Genomic DNA, 16783 nt, shown 5'->3' on the forward strand with positions numbered 1-16783 from the left:
ACAGCACTCATATCAATTCATTTTTATCAGGTTTTTGCTTTGGCAGACCTTAAGTAACTCTAGTTCAATGGGAAACACTACAGGATGAGAAACTCTATATATAGATATAGAGGAGACTGCAGAATCTTCAAGCCAGGACAGCTTTAAAATACCAACAGAGCCATAGGAGTCAGTCTCCATAGAAAGTGACTGAAGGAATATAACATCTATTTGCATAATTAAGAGACTTTTCACCAATCACTGATGGGCTCTAGAGAAGTTGTTGCGCTAACTATTAGCGTGTTAGCCATTAGCTGTGCTGTCATTGTCTAAACCAATAGAGGAGAGGTAACCTCTAACTACTGTACGATACTCATTAGCATGTTAGCTATTAACTGTGATGTTTTGCTTTCACGGTCTAGTAACTGTCTAGAGGAGAGCTAGCCGCTATGTGGCTACAATGATGAAGCATTTAAAAGAAATAGAAACAGAACTAATTGGGAGCTAATGTTTGTGATGATGATGAGGGAGACCATTTGTAGACATATGCACCATTTGTAGAAGTATGCACTCTCTAACCGCTCTGTCCAGGAGCTGTCTCTGGGGAGACTGTCTGTAAGCATGCTGTTTTCATTACACACTAATCTGCTGGTGTGTATGAGAGCACTGGGGCCTGTCCACACATAGAGTGACACTTAGAGTCAGACCCTGGGCTTACAGCAGTCTGGTCCCCTGGGGAAACACACCAATGATGGAGATCCATCACAGCTATAGGAAACTCTCATGCTCACGAGTACACACACACACACACACACACACACACACACACACACACAAACAAATTGCTTTCTCGCTCAATAGCACACACAGCCACAGTGTGTGTAAGCTCACCACTCCACAATGAGAATGAATAACACAAAAAAAGGATGCTGCAGAGAGACTTAAAACAGGAGAGTTACAGATGCTGTTACATAAATCCCAATTAAAGATACGAACTGAACAACTATTCAGTTCCTCTAATGTAAAAAGATGTTTCATGGCCATTACAGAAACAGCACGGCCTCCATTGTAAAACACCACAAATAGAGATACAGCATTCAGATGCTCTGTGGTTTGATGCTCTGTGGATTTTAAATACACTGATTTGATAAATTATTGAACAATCACAGATGCAGTACCATACATGCACGTAGTTGTGCACACAGACCCATTTATACTGTTTTTAAATTCCAGAGGTGTTAAAATAAGTCTTAAAACAGTATAATCCTCCACCAGATTAAAATCATGTGTATTTTAAAATTCCTTTCCAATGCTCAGGCTTATAAAAATAACTGTTTAAAACAGGCAAACTGATGACCATACATCTTAGAGCTATAGCGCAATGGCCAGAATACTGCTTGGTCCTGTTTAAGGTGGATAATAAACGCTTGATTATAAAAAACACTAAATTATGAAAATTAAGTTACACTGGATAGAGTCTAAACTGGGGTCTCGAATGAGAAAGAAAGAGAGAGAGAAAAGGGAGGGAGAGAGGAATGGGGATGTAGAAAAGGGAGGAAGGGAGGAGAGAGAGGGAAGGAAGGGTGGAAATCAATGCAATGAAATATTGACTGTGGCCTTGTGAGAAATGCCAGCTGGCTCGTGAAAAATGGAGATGAATTAAAGGAACAATTGGCTTTTTTGCTCCTTTTGCGTGTCAGGGACCTGCAACGTGCCCACCTACTCGGTCCCGCTGGAGGGACGGTGTCGTCAAGGAGACGGATGTGTCACCTGCCTTCTGAGTTGAGAACTTTTCTTCATCACCATCATCATTGCTCAGGGTCTCGTAAGTGAGCACTTTGAAAGGCACCAGGAGGGAGGGAGGGGGCCAACCTGAAAAGTGAGCATTTTGTGTTTGTTGCGTGTGTGAATAGGTGTGTTAGTGAAAAACATCTCCCACTTCCTTTCTCTAGTATTTAAAAATGAGCAATATAATTAGCAGTGTGTTTTGGCATAACTGTGTGTCAGCGAATACCCCACCTCTCTCTCCTTTCCCTGTGTTTATTCTAATTAGTGGGGTGGAACCACCTCAGACCTCTAGCAAAGCAGGTGCCCGCCCCAAGGCAGATGACCAACCTGCCCACTCACTGGTGGAGGTGGCTGCCACTCACAGCTCAGGATTCCTGATGCATAGAGTGTTCAAAGAGTTACATTTGGTGTGTGGTGACTTCCTAGAAGACTCAGTGGGGAACGATACAGATCACAAATACACTTTTCTCACTAACACCCCACAGTGACTCAACACAGAAAGACAGACTGAATTAGGATAAAATCAAATGCTGTGCCTGCCTCTGTCAACTAGCTCTCCCTCTCCCTCACACAGACAGCAGGGAACCGGGACAGGCTGACTGGGGAATGAGAGAGGTAAACATAATTAATAGATAATTAATAAGCCAGCCAACATCAAATAAAAGCGGGTAAAGAATGCTGAGATTTGGGGAGGAATAAGAAAATGATTATAAATCGGAGTTTGCGTGACGGCAGCACTTTTGTGCATATTAAATAGACGACAAAGAGCATAATTGTGGGCCCTAGAAGATGAATAAACAACTTTCTGTTGAGGTCGAGGAAGCTGTTTCTGTGGTGTCAAGGAGAAAAGAGACAGAGATTAATCATAATTCATTCATTATTGATGGAATAATTGGCTCCGCATCACTAGCCTAGTGTCTGTTGTAGCAGGGCCAGGACAGAGCCATTCACAGGTTTTCTTCTATAGTTGACACCATTAAAGTAGAAGATAGGAAAAGATCATGAGAAAAGACAACAGAAAACAACAACAAAGCCAAACACCCTTGAGTCATGTCTTCATTCTTCCTCTTTGGCTGGAAAAGTAGTCCAAGGAAAAGATGCATATATGTGTCTGAGGCTTAACCTAATGAGTCCCACCGTCGCAATTTATAACTTCTAACCCCTCTTAAACATTGAGTGTTTGAGCTACAGAATTCTGGGTTGTACCATTGAATTTGTCTATTCCTTTTGTAACCATTAGTCTGTGCGATTAAAGGGGGTTGAGCTAGAGCAGGATTTGTGAGACAAGGGTGGATCCCAAAAGGGGCCAGGTCTTTTTTCAAAAACGTTTGTAAAGTCAGAATGGCTTGCTCTTTGATGCCTACAAGTGTCACAAGAGTCGTTAGAAAGTAAGGGGTTCTTCTACGTAGAAGATCATAGGAAATCCCAGGACATAGTGTCTCTAATACTGTAATAAGTTCACATAGTTGCTGTCACAAACTCCAACAGTTGTCACTGACTAGTTGGATATTAATTTCCCACTGAGCAAATCATTTATGTACTTACAGCACTCATATCAATTTATTTTTTAATCAGGTTTTTGCTTTGGCAGACCTTTTTTTATTGAGATTTTATCAACTGTTTATGTAAAACAAAGTGTTCTAATTGTAGCCCTGGTTGTCCTGAAAAGAACATGGTAAAACACTTCATTGTGATGCTAAATATAAAGACTGGACATGCAGATAAATGAAAGTCAGATAAATTGAAAGCCATTTTTTTTGCTGGGGTCTCAGGTTTAGGGGGAATTGAGGTGTGTATATGAATCATATTTGTTGATTGCAGGTGGCTGGTGTAGCAAGGTCAAAAAGGCCATAAAACGCCATTATACATATGGGGGGAAATGCTTGTACATAAATACATGTCATTATTGGGGAAGACAAGTGTGTGGATAAAGAGTAGAGCGTGACTAGTCCTGAGAGAGAGAGAGCGAGAGAGAGAGACACACACACACACACACTTTTGGTCTTTCTTTAATGAAACATTTTCATTTCATTAAAACCTCACCCCCCCCTTAAAATTAAAACACCAAAATATATCCTGTACTGCATACATGTACCATACTCACCTTTCCCTCTGCCACACGATACAAAACAACATCACAATAACCAAAAAACCTCATCACTTCTACAACCGTATATCCAAAACATCTTCCCCAGCTATACAGACAGCCCACCCAACACACCATATCTCCTGAAACATCTCCACACTTTTTATCATTCTATAGAACTAAAATTCAACCCTAAGGCACGCAGAGACCATCCCATTAAATAATAGTAAAGGGTCTGTATGTCCCCCCACCTTCGACCCTGTTCCTCCTTGTTAGCCAAATAGCCAACTTCGCCTGAGCAAACAGAAAATTCAACAAAACACATTTGGCCTTCTCCTTATTCGAATACCTGTACCCCATTATACATATCCCAACAGTAAAACCCACCCCCAACCTCTCACACAGACATTCCAACAGAGACATTTATGGCATTAACCTGGCACACACAGAAAACACATGAATCACAGTTTCTTTCATAACACAGAAATGACACCCCTGCCCGATTCCCGGTTCGGGCAGGGGTCAGTGTGTCCCCTGAGACACTGACACACTGATTACTGCTCAAAACCCACAAACAACCAAACACACCGAAAATAGACCCACTCACAATGCACACTCAGTCAAAACACCTCAAACTGTTTCCTTAAAGAACACATACAGACATATCGTACCACAAATGCATGCTAACACATATTTTAGTCATTTAACCGACAATCTTATCCAGAGCGCTTTACAGGATCAATTAGGGGTATGTGCCTTGCTCAAGGGCACATCAGCAGATTTTTTTGGCCTACTCAGCTCGGGGATTCAAACCAGCACCCTTTCAGTTACTGGTCCAACACTCTTAACCTCTAGGCTACCTACATTTACATTTTAGTCATTTAGCAGACACTCTTATCCAGAGCGACTTACAGTAGTAAATGCATACATTTCATACATTTGTATTTAAAAAAATATATATAATTGTACTGGCCCCCCGTGGGAATCAAACCCACAACCCTGGCGTTGCAAGCACCATGCTCTACCAACTGAGCCACAGGCAACTGATTGAGTTCCAGCCTAATGCGGAATTTAACAATGCCATACAACTCTCCTTCTGTGGCCTCCAACTGCTCTTAAATGCAAGTAAAACTAAATGCATGCTCTTCAAACAATCGCTGCCCGCACCTGCCCGCCCATCCAGCATCACTACTCTGGACGGTTCTGACTTAGAATATGTGGACAATGTCACAGTATCTAATGAAGGTGGCGCCCCTCCTCGGTCGGGCGGCGCCCGGCGGTCGTCGTCGCCGGCCTATTAGCTGCCACCGATCGTTGTTTCTGTGTCTTTTGGTTTTGTCTGTCTATCCCGCACCTGTTTTGTGTCTGTAATTAGTGGGGGGTTATTTAGTGTGTATTTTCAGTTGGGATTCTTGTGCGGGATTGTTTATCTGTCGCTAGAGGACAGGTGTTAGTTAGCGCTGTCGTTATATTAAGCGTGTTCTGTACTGTGTTTGCCGGGCTGCGCCCCGTGCGTTAAACGTTTCCGAACGATTCTCCTGTTTTGGGTGTTATGCGCACCCTGTGCTTTTTTTCGGACGCCTTATTGTCTACGGTGGAAATAAAACTTTTGACCTACCAGACCTCAGTCTCCTGCATTTTGACTCCTTTCCTGCTCCTAAGAGAAATCGTGACAGACAAGTAGAAATACCTAGGTGTCTGGTTAGACTGTAAACTCTCCTTCCTGTAACGTTCGTCGTTATAGAGGGACCAAGGCGCAGCGGAGGTTTGGTTCATCATCATTTTTATTAGAACGGTGAACCAGCAAAACAATAAACGATACCATGAACGAACAGCTTCACAGGCTACGAATAGCAATGCAAATACAATTCCCCACCAACAGCGTGGGGGAAAATGAACTTAAATGAGATCCCAATCAGAGACAACTAGCGACAGCTGTCTCTGATTGGGAAGACAGAAACCAACATAGAAATACTCCCCAATAGAGCCAACACAAGGCTCCAACGCAAAACAGAAAACAAACACAGGAAAACCACCCAACATAAACCACCCTGACCCAAAACACCTGAGTTCACCCGGTCAGGGCGTGACAGTACCCCCCCCTCAACGGTGCGTACTCCCGGCGCACCAAACTTAAGTCTATTAGGGGGGGGGAATCCGGGTGGGCGCCTCACCCTCGGTGGAGGCTCTGGCCCCGGGCGTGTTCTCCCCCCCGCCTCCACCTTAGCCCTACCCCTCTGGCCCGGACTGGACCACTGTGGAGCGGCATGCCCAGGCTCTGGAGCGGAGCCGTCGCCCGGAACAGGATTGGGCACCGGTGGACCGGACCCGGGCCGTGCCGGACTGGGAACACGCACCACTGGTTTGGTGCGGGCAGCAGGGACGGGCCGGACAGGACTGGGGACACGCACCACTGACTTGGTGCGGGGAGCAGGGACGGGCCGGACAGGACTGGGGACACGCACCTCTGACTTGGTGCGGGGAGCAGGAACGGGCCGGACAGGACTGGGAACACGCACCTCTGACTTGGTGCGGGGAGCAGGAACGGGCCGGACAGGACTGGGGACACGCACCACTAACCTGGTGCGGGGAGCAGGGACGGGCCGGACAGGACTGGGGACACGCACCACTAACCTGGTGCGGGGAGCAGGGACGGGCCGGACAGGACTGGGGACACGCACCACTAACCTGGTGCGGGGAGCAGGGACGGGCCGGACAGGACTGGGGACACGCACCACTAACCTGGTGCGGGGAGCAGGGACGGGCCGGACAGGACTGGGGACACGCACCACTGACTTGGTGCGGGGAGCAGGGACGGGCCGGACAGGACTGGGGACACGCACCACTAACCTGGTGCGGGGAGCAGGAACGGGCTGGACAGGACTGGGGACACGCACCACTAACCTGGTGCAGGGAGCAGGAACGGGCCGGACAGGACTGGGAACACGCACCTCTGACTTGGTGCGGGGAGCAGGAACGGGCCGGACAGGACTGGGGACACGCACCACTAACCTGGTGCGGGGAGCAGGGACGGGCCAGACAGGACTGTGAACACGTACTGGTGCCCTGAAGCGTGGAGCCGGTTTAGCCACTCGTCCTGGCTGGATGCCCATCCTAGCACGGCATGTGCTGGGCATGTCCACCGGACGTACCGGGCTGTGCGGGCGCACTGGCGACACACCGCGCAACTCCGCTTCCCGTGGCCTGGAGCGGGGAGCAGGGACGGGCCGGACAGGACTGTGGACACGCACCGTGGGCTTGGTGCGGGGAGCAGGGACGGGCCAGACAGGACTGTGAACACGTATAGGTGACCTGTAGCGTGGAGCTGGTTTAGCCACTCGTCCCGGCTGGATTCCCATCTTAGCACGGCATGTGCTGGGTCTGTCCACCGGACGCACTGGGCTGTGCGGGCGCACTGGCGACACAGCGCGCAACTCCGCATACCAGGGCTCCTCCTCCAGATCTTCCCTCTGCAGGTCCTCAATCAACTGCCTCATCCTCGTCTCTTCCTCCGCCGTCATCCCCCACGAGAGCAGTGGTCTGGGCTCTTCCTCTGCCCTACCGGACCACCCCATTAGCCCCCCCCCAAAATTTTCTTGGGGCTGTTTTCCGGGCCTCCTCGACCGCCGCCTGCGACTCCGTCTACCGGCTGGCTTTTCCTCCTCGACCTGGGAGTCCGTCCGCCAGGGTCCTTTCCCCGACATGATCTCCTCCCAGGTCCAGAACTCCTTTCCCTCGCGAGCCCATCTCTCGCGCTCCTTTTCCTCCCGCTGCTTGGTCCTGGTTCGGTGGGGAATTCTGTAACGTTCGTCGTTATAGAGGGACCAAGGCGCAGCGGAGGTTTGGTTCATCATCATTTTTATTAGAACGGTGAACCAGCAAAACAATAAACGATACCATGAACGAACAGCTTCACAGGCTACGAATAGCAATGCAAATACAATTCCCCACCAACAGCGTGGGGGGAAAATGAACTTAAATGAGATCCCAATCAGAGACAACTAGCGACAGCTGTCTCTGATTGGGAAGACAGAAACCAACATAGAAATACTCCCCAATAGAGCCAACACAAGGCTCCAACGCAAAACAGAAAACAAACACAGGAAAACCACCCAACATAAACCACCCTGACCCAAAACACCTGAGTTCACCCGGTCAGGGCGTGACACTTCCAGACTCACATTAAGCATCTCCAATCCAAAATTAAATCTAGAATCGGCTTCCTATTTCGCAACAAAACATTCTTCACTCTGCCAAACATACCCTTGTAAAACGGACTATCCTACCGATCCTTGACTTCGGCGATGTCATTTACAAAATAGCCTCCAATACTCTACTCAGCAAATTGGATGTAGTCTATCACAGTGCCATCCGTTTTGTCACCAAAGCCCCATATACTACCCACCACTGCGACCTGTATGCTCTCGTTGGCTGGCCCTCGCTTCATATTCGTCGCCAAACCCACTGGCTCCAGGTCATCTATAAGTCTTTGCTCGGTAAAGCCCCGCCTTATCTCAGCTCACTGGTCACCATAGTAGCACCCACCCGTAGCACGCGCTCCAGCAGGTATATTTCACTGGTCATCCCCAAAGCCAATTCCCCCTTTGGTCGCCTTTCCTTCCAGTTCTCTGCTGCCAATGACTGGAACGAATTGCAAAAATCACTGAAGCTGGAGACTCATATCTCCCTCTCTAACTTTAAGCACCAGCTGTCAGAGCAGCTCACAGATCACTGCACCTGTACATAGCCCATCTGTAAATAGCCCATCCAACTACCTCAACCCCATACTGTTTTTTTTTCGCTTCTTTGCACCCCAGTATCTCTACTTGCACATCATCATCTGCACATCTATCACTCCAGTTTTTAATTGCTAAATTGTAATTATTTCACCCCTATGGCCTATTTATTGCCTTAACTCCCTAATCTTACCTCATTTGCACACACTGCATATAGACTTTTCTATTGTGTTATTGACTATATGTTTGTTTATTCCATGTGTAACTCTGTGTTGCAGTTTGTGTCACACTGCTTTGCTTTATCTTGGCCAGGTAGCAGTTGTAAATGAGAACTTGTTCTCAACTGGCCTACCTGGTTAAATAAAGGTTAAATAAAAAAACTAAAAAAACAATAGCAAGTATGAAACTCAAGCTTAAAAATCAATCACAATAAAGCCTGAACCCCCTTAGCTTTTAACAAACAATAAAGTCCAAGTCTTGTTGTAGTTGTGGTGGTGCGCTGGAGAGGAACACTATTGAGAAGAGAACAACAGTGAGACTGTGCTGGCTGGTATAGGGTGCCATTTGGGACACAGCCACTGAGTCTCAGAAGTTCACAAGGGCTGCAGGGCCAATACCAGCCAGCAAGCCATCCAGCCAGCCAGTTGTGCTGCTGACTCTGAACCTTAACACAGAACACGAGTACAGAACACAGAACACACAATCTCCCAAGGCTAGCACCATGCAGGAGGAGAGAAAAAGAAGAAGCAAAGTGAAGGAAAAGGGAGGAGAAAGTCAGAGGAGTAACACGTGAATCAGAGGAGTAACTATGATTTAGAGTGTGGTTAGCACGCACACACACCTGTGGTGGGCCCAACACTAGTCTAAGTGTGACACTGTATGAAGAGGACTGGAAAAGTATTATCATTTAGAACTACACTGTGCAGAAACCTTTGATGTTTCATAAGGAACTGCTACTAAACCAGTTTAAAAGGTTGTTAAATAAGTGGACACTTGCGTTGAAAACCCAATCCCACACAGAAATTATCTGTGTTCAGATCTATCATCTGATCCCTCCCTTCTTGTCCAGTTCACGGATTGTCAGTATCATTCTTTCTGCTGCCAAAACAAGACATTATTCCTCCCCACAGAGGTCCCAGATTTAAACCTAGCTTCATCATCCCAACTTTCTGAAACTGTTCATCCATTTCACATCCACAGAGAGGGATAAACATCTTTAATTTTGGTCTTGCCCGGCCGGTATGTAGGAGCGGTCGACAGCAGCGTTAAGCAGCTAAAGAAATGATAGTGTCAGGAAGGGATAGAGACTTCAACAGCTTTCCTGGCCCTCCACCTTCCAACCTCAAGGCCCAACCTCTCCACCCTCCAACCTCCCTCCACCTCTCTGTCTGCCTTTGGCCGGGTCCGGCACCAATCTCCTGAGAACGATAAGGAGTGGTAGCAGGCAGACAGGCGTCAGGAAGAATTGATGGGGAGCCTGTAGGCCTCTTATAATGATCACCTGCATTGGCTGGAGTATAAATCACACGAGACAGAGAGAGAGAGAGAGAAAGAGAGAGAGAGAGAGAGAGAGAGAGAGAGAGAGAGAGAGAGAGAGAGAGAGAGAGAGAGAGAGAGAGAGAGAGAGAGAGATCTGCTCACAAATATTACAGCTCCTTACACCTGTAATGGAATTAATAAATTCTGCCTTCTCAAGGCCCCCGAGTGTGCGTGTGTGGGCAATATTTATCTCTGTAGGTTAAAACCAGGCTCCAATCACTCTTCTATTTCCAGTAGAACAGTGGTGGTAAGGGAGGAGGTATTTATGTAGCGTTGTGTGATGATAAATCAGGAATATTACACAGCAAAGCTGGAGGGTGGAGTGCATTGCCCCCATAAGGGTGTGTGATGAGCTAATAAGTTATGTTTCAGCGATGGAGCCCCAACCTCCTCTAGCAACATGCAACATACACATACATACACACGCACGCACACACAAACACACACACACACACAAAAAGACAAAGACCATCGCAAATATGCTATTCATCACCTTCAAGGGCGCACAAACACAGAGAAAGAGAGAGACAGAAAGAAACTCTGAAGTTTATCGCACCCCTATAGTAAGGTATTGTTCACACAGATAAGTCCCCAAACACACACTAAAATTCCTAACACCCTAAAGTAAGATACTGTTCCCCAACCCCCGCCTACACACCTTCACTGAAATGTGTTCCTCCCCTGCAGTGAGTTATGCGGTCATTAATCAGTGAACGGGGCTAATTTGAGTCCATGGCTGATGTGTTCTATCATGATGTCAGCTCCAATCTTCCTGTGACATACTAATTGCTGGGCTATAATGCTAGAACTGAGTCACTCACAGCAGTAGTTACTGGTCAAAGGTTTGGTCTGCTTTGAGTGTACAGTCGTGTACAGTCGTGGCCAAAAGTTTTGAGAAAGACACAAATATTAATGTCTACAAAGTTTGCTGCTTCAGTGTCTTTAGATATTTTTGTCAGATGTTACTATGGAATACTGAAGTATAATTACAAGCATTTCATAAGTGTCAAAGGTTTTTATTGACAATTACATGAAGTTGATGCAAAGAGTCAATATTTGCAGTGTTGACACTTCTTTTTCAAGACCTCTGCAATCCGCCCTGGCATGCTGTCAATTAACTTCTGGGCCACATCCTGACTGATGGCAGCCCATTCTTGCATAATCAATGCTTGGAGTTTGTCAGAATTTGTGGGTTTTTATTTGTCCACCCGCCTCTTGAGGATTGACCACAAGTTCTCAATGGGATTAAGGTCTGGGGAGTTTCCTGGCCATGGACCCAAAATATCGATCTTTTGTTCCCACTTAGTTACTTTTGCCTTATGGCAAGGTGCTCCATCATGCTGGAAAAGGCATTGTTCGTCACCAAACTGTTCCTGGATGGTTGGAAGAAGTTGCTCTCGGAGGATGTGTTGGTACCATTCTTTATTCATGGTTGTGTTCTTAGGCAAAATTGTGAGTGAGCCCACTCCCTTGGCTGAGAAGCAACCCCACACATGAATGGTCTCAGGATGCTTTACTGTTGGCATAACACAGGACTGATGGTAGTGCTCACCTTGTCTTCTCTGGACAAGCTTTTTTCCGGATGCCCCAAACAATCGGAAAGGGGATTCATCAGAGAAAATGACTTTACCCCAGTCCTCAGCAGTCCAATCCCTGTACCTTTTGCAGAATATCAGTCTGTCCATGATGTTTTTCCTGGAAATAAGTGGCTTCTTTGCTGCCCTTCTTGACACCAGGCCATCCTCCAAAACTCTTCGCCTCACTGTGCATGCAGATGCACTCACACCTGCCTGCTGCCATTCCTGAGCAAGCTCTGTACTGGTGGTGCCCCGATCCCGCAGCTTAATCAACTTTAGGAGACGGTCCTGGCGCTTGATGGACTTTCTTGGGCGCCCTGAAGCCTTCTTCACAACAATTGAACCGCTCTCCTTGAAGTTCTTGATGATCCGATAATGGTTGATTTAGGTGCAATCTTACTGGCAGCAATAACCTTGCCTGTGAAGCCCTTTTTGTGCAAAGCAATGATGACGGCATATGTTTCCTTGCAGGTAACCATGTTTGACAGAGGAAGAACAATGATTCCAAGCACCACCCTCCTTTTGAAGCTTCCAGTCTGTTATTCGAACTCAATCAGCATGACAGAGTGATCTCTAGCCTTGTCCTCGTCAACACTCACACCTGATGTCAGCTGGTCCTTTTGTGGCAGGGCTGAAATGCAGTGGACATGTTTTTGGGGGATTCAGTTCATTTGCATGGCAAAGAGGGACTTTGCAATTAATTGCAATTCATCTGATCACTCTTCATAACATTCTGGAGTATATGCAAATTGCCATCATACAAACTGAGGCAGCAGACTTTGTGAAAATGTATATTTGTGTCATTCTCAAAACTTTTGGCCACGACTGTAAGTACAGCGTTAGTAAGGTTACTAAACATTTCTGAGGCTCTGTGTTGAGCGGTGTAGTGACCACGCCTGCAGACTACAATACACAGTGACCATAAGCCCACAGTTTTATCTGTTGTAATGAACTGTAAACTTGTAACATAATCTTGTACTTGAAAAAATATACCTGGAGCTTTGTAGTACAGACAGATCCTGAGGCTTGCCAAGCAAAGACACACTGATACAAGAACACATGCTAGGCCACTCTAAACGAAGTGGTTCCTTAGAGGTACTTCAAGAGCTGGGGAGCTCAACATCCTGAGACAACCTCCACTGACCTGCATAGCATTAGACCAGATCAGTATTCCTACAGCATTCCGACTGGGGGAGCACAGAACACCAGAAAATAATGATAGACTGGAATGAAACGATGTAGTGATCTTGTCTTTTTTTTCATGTACACAGTGGTGAACATGGCATTTGAACTTAGGCCTAGTGGCTTTTCAAGATAAAATGAAGTACACCAGAAGCCATACAGCAGAACTCCTTCCACTGAACGACAAGGAGAATACACAGGGTCCCGAAAAGACACACATCTCACCATCTCACTGACTGCATGGATTGCATGGATGTACTATGCAATGTAGGGTCTGCGATTACCTGTCCCATCCAATGTACTCTGATGCAAGCTGCTCTCTCTGGTTACGGCTGCAGTCTTCATGTTCTAATGAAGTGCCATGTAACAATCAATAACAGCTCCTTCAACAGAGTTTTAATAAAAACCTAGCTGGGTCTCTGGGGAGGGCAAGGACTCATAGGAAGAATAGACGATGTTGTGATGAAATCCAACTGTGTGTGTATGTATGTGTGTGTGTGTGTGTGTGTGTGTGTGTGTGTGTGTGTGTGTGTGTGTGTGTGTGTGTGTGTGTGTGTGTGTGTGTGTGTGTGTGTGTGTGTGTGTGTGTGTGTGTGTGTGTGTGTGTGTGTGTGTGTGTGTGCATGCGTGTGTCTGTGTGAGAGCGAAGAATAGGTTATAATGAATTTAAAAAATCTTGAAAAGCAACAAAATCTCCACTGTACTTGAACAGCATACTTAATTAGCTTTTGCTGTACGCTTAATTTGTTTGAATAATGAACTATCAAGTGGCTCAGTCGCTTACTGCAAATATTCCCACAGCACAGACAACACAGTGACCAGATTCTATATGGTATGCACAATTCTATATGGTATTTTACACATTTTGCCACATTTTGTCATGAGGCTAAAAGAAAGATTTGCAGATTTAAAGCTAATTTCTTGCAATTTTGACACATTTTGCCATAGTTTATGACGTGTTCATATGTTATCTTGGGGGGCCCCGACCGACGTGTTCATAATATGATATGGGGGGGCCACAACTTCCAGGGGGCCCACAACCGACGTGTTCACATGCTATCTGGGGGGGCCCCGACCTCTAGGGGTTGTTGTTGTGGGCCCCCTGGAAGTCGGGACCCTAGGGCACATACCCAGCATGCTCGTTCGGAAATCCGGCCCTGTTTCAGCTACTGAATGAATTTGTGTTTTTGGTTGTTGTTGTTGTTTTCCCTATGTCTTTTTGCTCTTCTGTTAATTAACTTACTCTCACAGGGGTTGTTCCATGTCATTTCAGCAAGCCATGACACCCACCATCTCAGATTGTTCTTAAAAATTGTTTCTGTAGATAGAAACAGATAACATAAGCATTGCAGGTAGCATGACAGGTGGGAGCGTTAGGCCAGTAACCGAAAGGTTGCTGGATCAAATCCCTGAGCTGACAAATAAAAAATCTGTCGTTCTAGCCCTGAGCAAGACAGTTAACCCACTGTTCCCTGGGTGCCGAAGACGTGGGTGTTGATTAAGGCATCCCTCCGTACCTCTCTGATTCTGAGTGGTTGGATTAAATGTGGAAGATGCATTCAGTTGTACAACTGAATAGGTTTTCTCCTTCCGGAAACATTATTTTGTTGAAATATAATTTAATCTCTAAGAAATTAAGCTAATTGATTGCACCCAAATTGGCCATTTTAATTTATAGGATTCATATAATATTCAATAATTATTGTACCTAAGATCCGATTTAGACCAAACTTTTTTCTAAGAATGAGTAAGACATGAGGATCCAAAGAAATAGTCAAAAAGCCACCCATGACCCCCCCACACGTCAATCCCACCCTTCTCTTTCCATGACAGACTGACCAAGTGAATCCAGGTGAAAGCTATTATCTCTTAATGATATCTCCTGTTAAATCCACTTCAATCAGTGTATATGAAGGGCAGCAGCCAGGTTAAAGAAAGATTTTTAGGCCTTGAGACTATTGAGACATGGATTGTGTATGTGTGTCATTCAGAGGGTGAATGGGCGAGACAAAAGATTTAAGTGCCTTTGAATGGGGTATGGTAGTAAGTGCCAGCGCACCGTTTTGAGTGTGTCAAGAACTGGATTTTTCACGCTCAACAGTTTCCCGTCTGTATCAAGAATGGTCCACCACCCAAAGGACATCCTGTCACGTCCTGGCCAGTATATAAGGTTAATTGTTTTGTAGTTTGGTCAGGGCGTGACAGAGGGTATTTGTTTTATGTGGTTCAGGGTGGTGGGTTTGGTTAAGGGGTGTTTGATTTAGTATTTCCGGGGTTTTGGTTTATAGTCTGTTTATGTATTTCTATGTCTGGTGAGTGTGTTTCTATGTTGGTTAATTGGGGTTGGGACTCTCAGTTGAAGGCAGGTGTTGTCTATCTGCCTTTGATTGAGAGTCCCATATATAAGGGTGTGTTTGTGATTTGTAGGTGATTGTTCTGTGTTCAGCCCTAGGCTTTGCCAGACTGTTTGTTGTTCGTTCGTTTTCGTGTTTTGTTGTTTTGGAGTGTTCTTTTGATAGTTAAATAAAAGTCAAAATGAGCATACACGTACCTGCTGCATTTTGGTCCTCTTTCACCGACGACAACCATGACACATCCAGCCAACTTGACACAACTGTGGGAAGCATTAGAGTCAACATGGGCCAGCATCCCTGTGGAACGCTTTCAATACCTTGTAGAATCCATGCCACGATATATTAGGAAGGTGTTCATTATGTTTTGTACACTCAGTGTATAGTATCAGTTCTCTATGTTTGACAAGTAGTATTGAGCTGGAGCTCAGAGTATTGTTTCTTCATGTAATGTATTCTCAGTGAATTTGGTTGTTTTTTTTCCCCTGTTCAGAGAAATATGCCATTGAAGTAGTTGGGTTTATGTCCCATCCATAGATGGTGCTGTTCCTGCTATTAGGATGTTCTTTTTTAAAGAATCACCCAAATTACAAAATTACATTGGTTTTCTTACCCTTTAACCAGTCTACAGACCAGGTACGACAGCAACCCATGTTTCGGTTTAGTTTACCTGGCCACTGTTTCAAATGCAAACTTTTTAGCATTTGTGGCACAAATCCAATGCAAGTCAATGGTACCTATATTAGCATTTTCACGCTTCATATCATCTTTAAGTAACATCATTGAGTTACACAATCCATTTTTAGATATTTTAGGATGATTTGGACATGAAGTGTGAAAATGCTAATATATGTACCATTGACTTGCATTGAATTTGTGACACAAATGCTAAAAAGCTAGCATTTGAAACGGTGTCCAACAAAACCAACACATGGATTGGGAAAACCAATATGTCATGTTGTAATTTGGATGAACTAACCCTTTAACATTGAACCATCTAGTGGTCTGAACTTGGTAATATCAGGATGTTGGATGGGACATAAACCTAACAACTTCAACTTCAGTGGGTGTCAAAATCCTCTTCTTGTGCTTTTTGATGTGGAACGACCCACAGGCTTGTTGCAGTATGGTGAGTATGTGCCAGTGTCTCTCCATCACCCTCCATCCATCCATCCATGTGGTTGGACTTATAGCAGGCGGGAACTGAAGTAGGTAATTGCAGTATGACAGTAAAAAAAGAGGGTGACATTTAAGTTGAGTCCTTACTTGTGCTCTATGGTACTAAAGATGATGGATATACTGACAAGATACATGTCGCTCTGCCAAACAATGGGAGTCGTTGTCCACAAAGCAGCACAGCGGGCTGTGTAGCTCCCGCCTATCCTTTCTTTGGATTGGTGGATGCATCTCATCATTGTAATCCTTTTTTAAATATTTGATGTGGGTTGTTGCGGTCAACTGCCTGTATTCAATGGAGAGAGATGCTATGCTACTAGCCTTGTACCATGAATATGCATAGCCATCTTGAGACAACTCCGATATAAA

Source organism: Salmo trutta, chromosome 26 (assembly GCF_901001165.1).
Source record: "Salmo trutta chromosome 26, fSalTru1.1, whole genome shotgun sequence".
In the NCBI taxonomy this organism is placed as follows: domain Eukaryota; kingdom Metazoa; phylum Chordata; class Actinopteri; order Salmoniformes; family Salmonidae; genus Salmo; species Salmo trutta.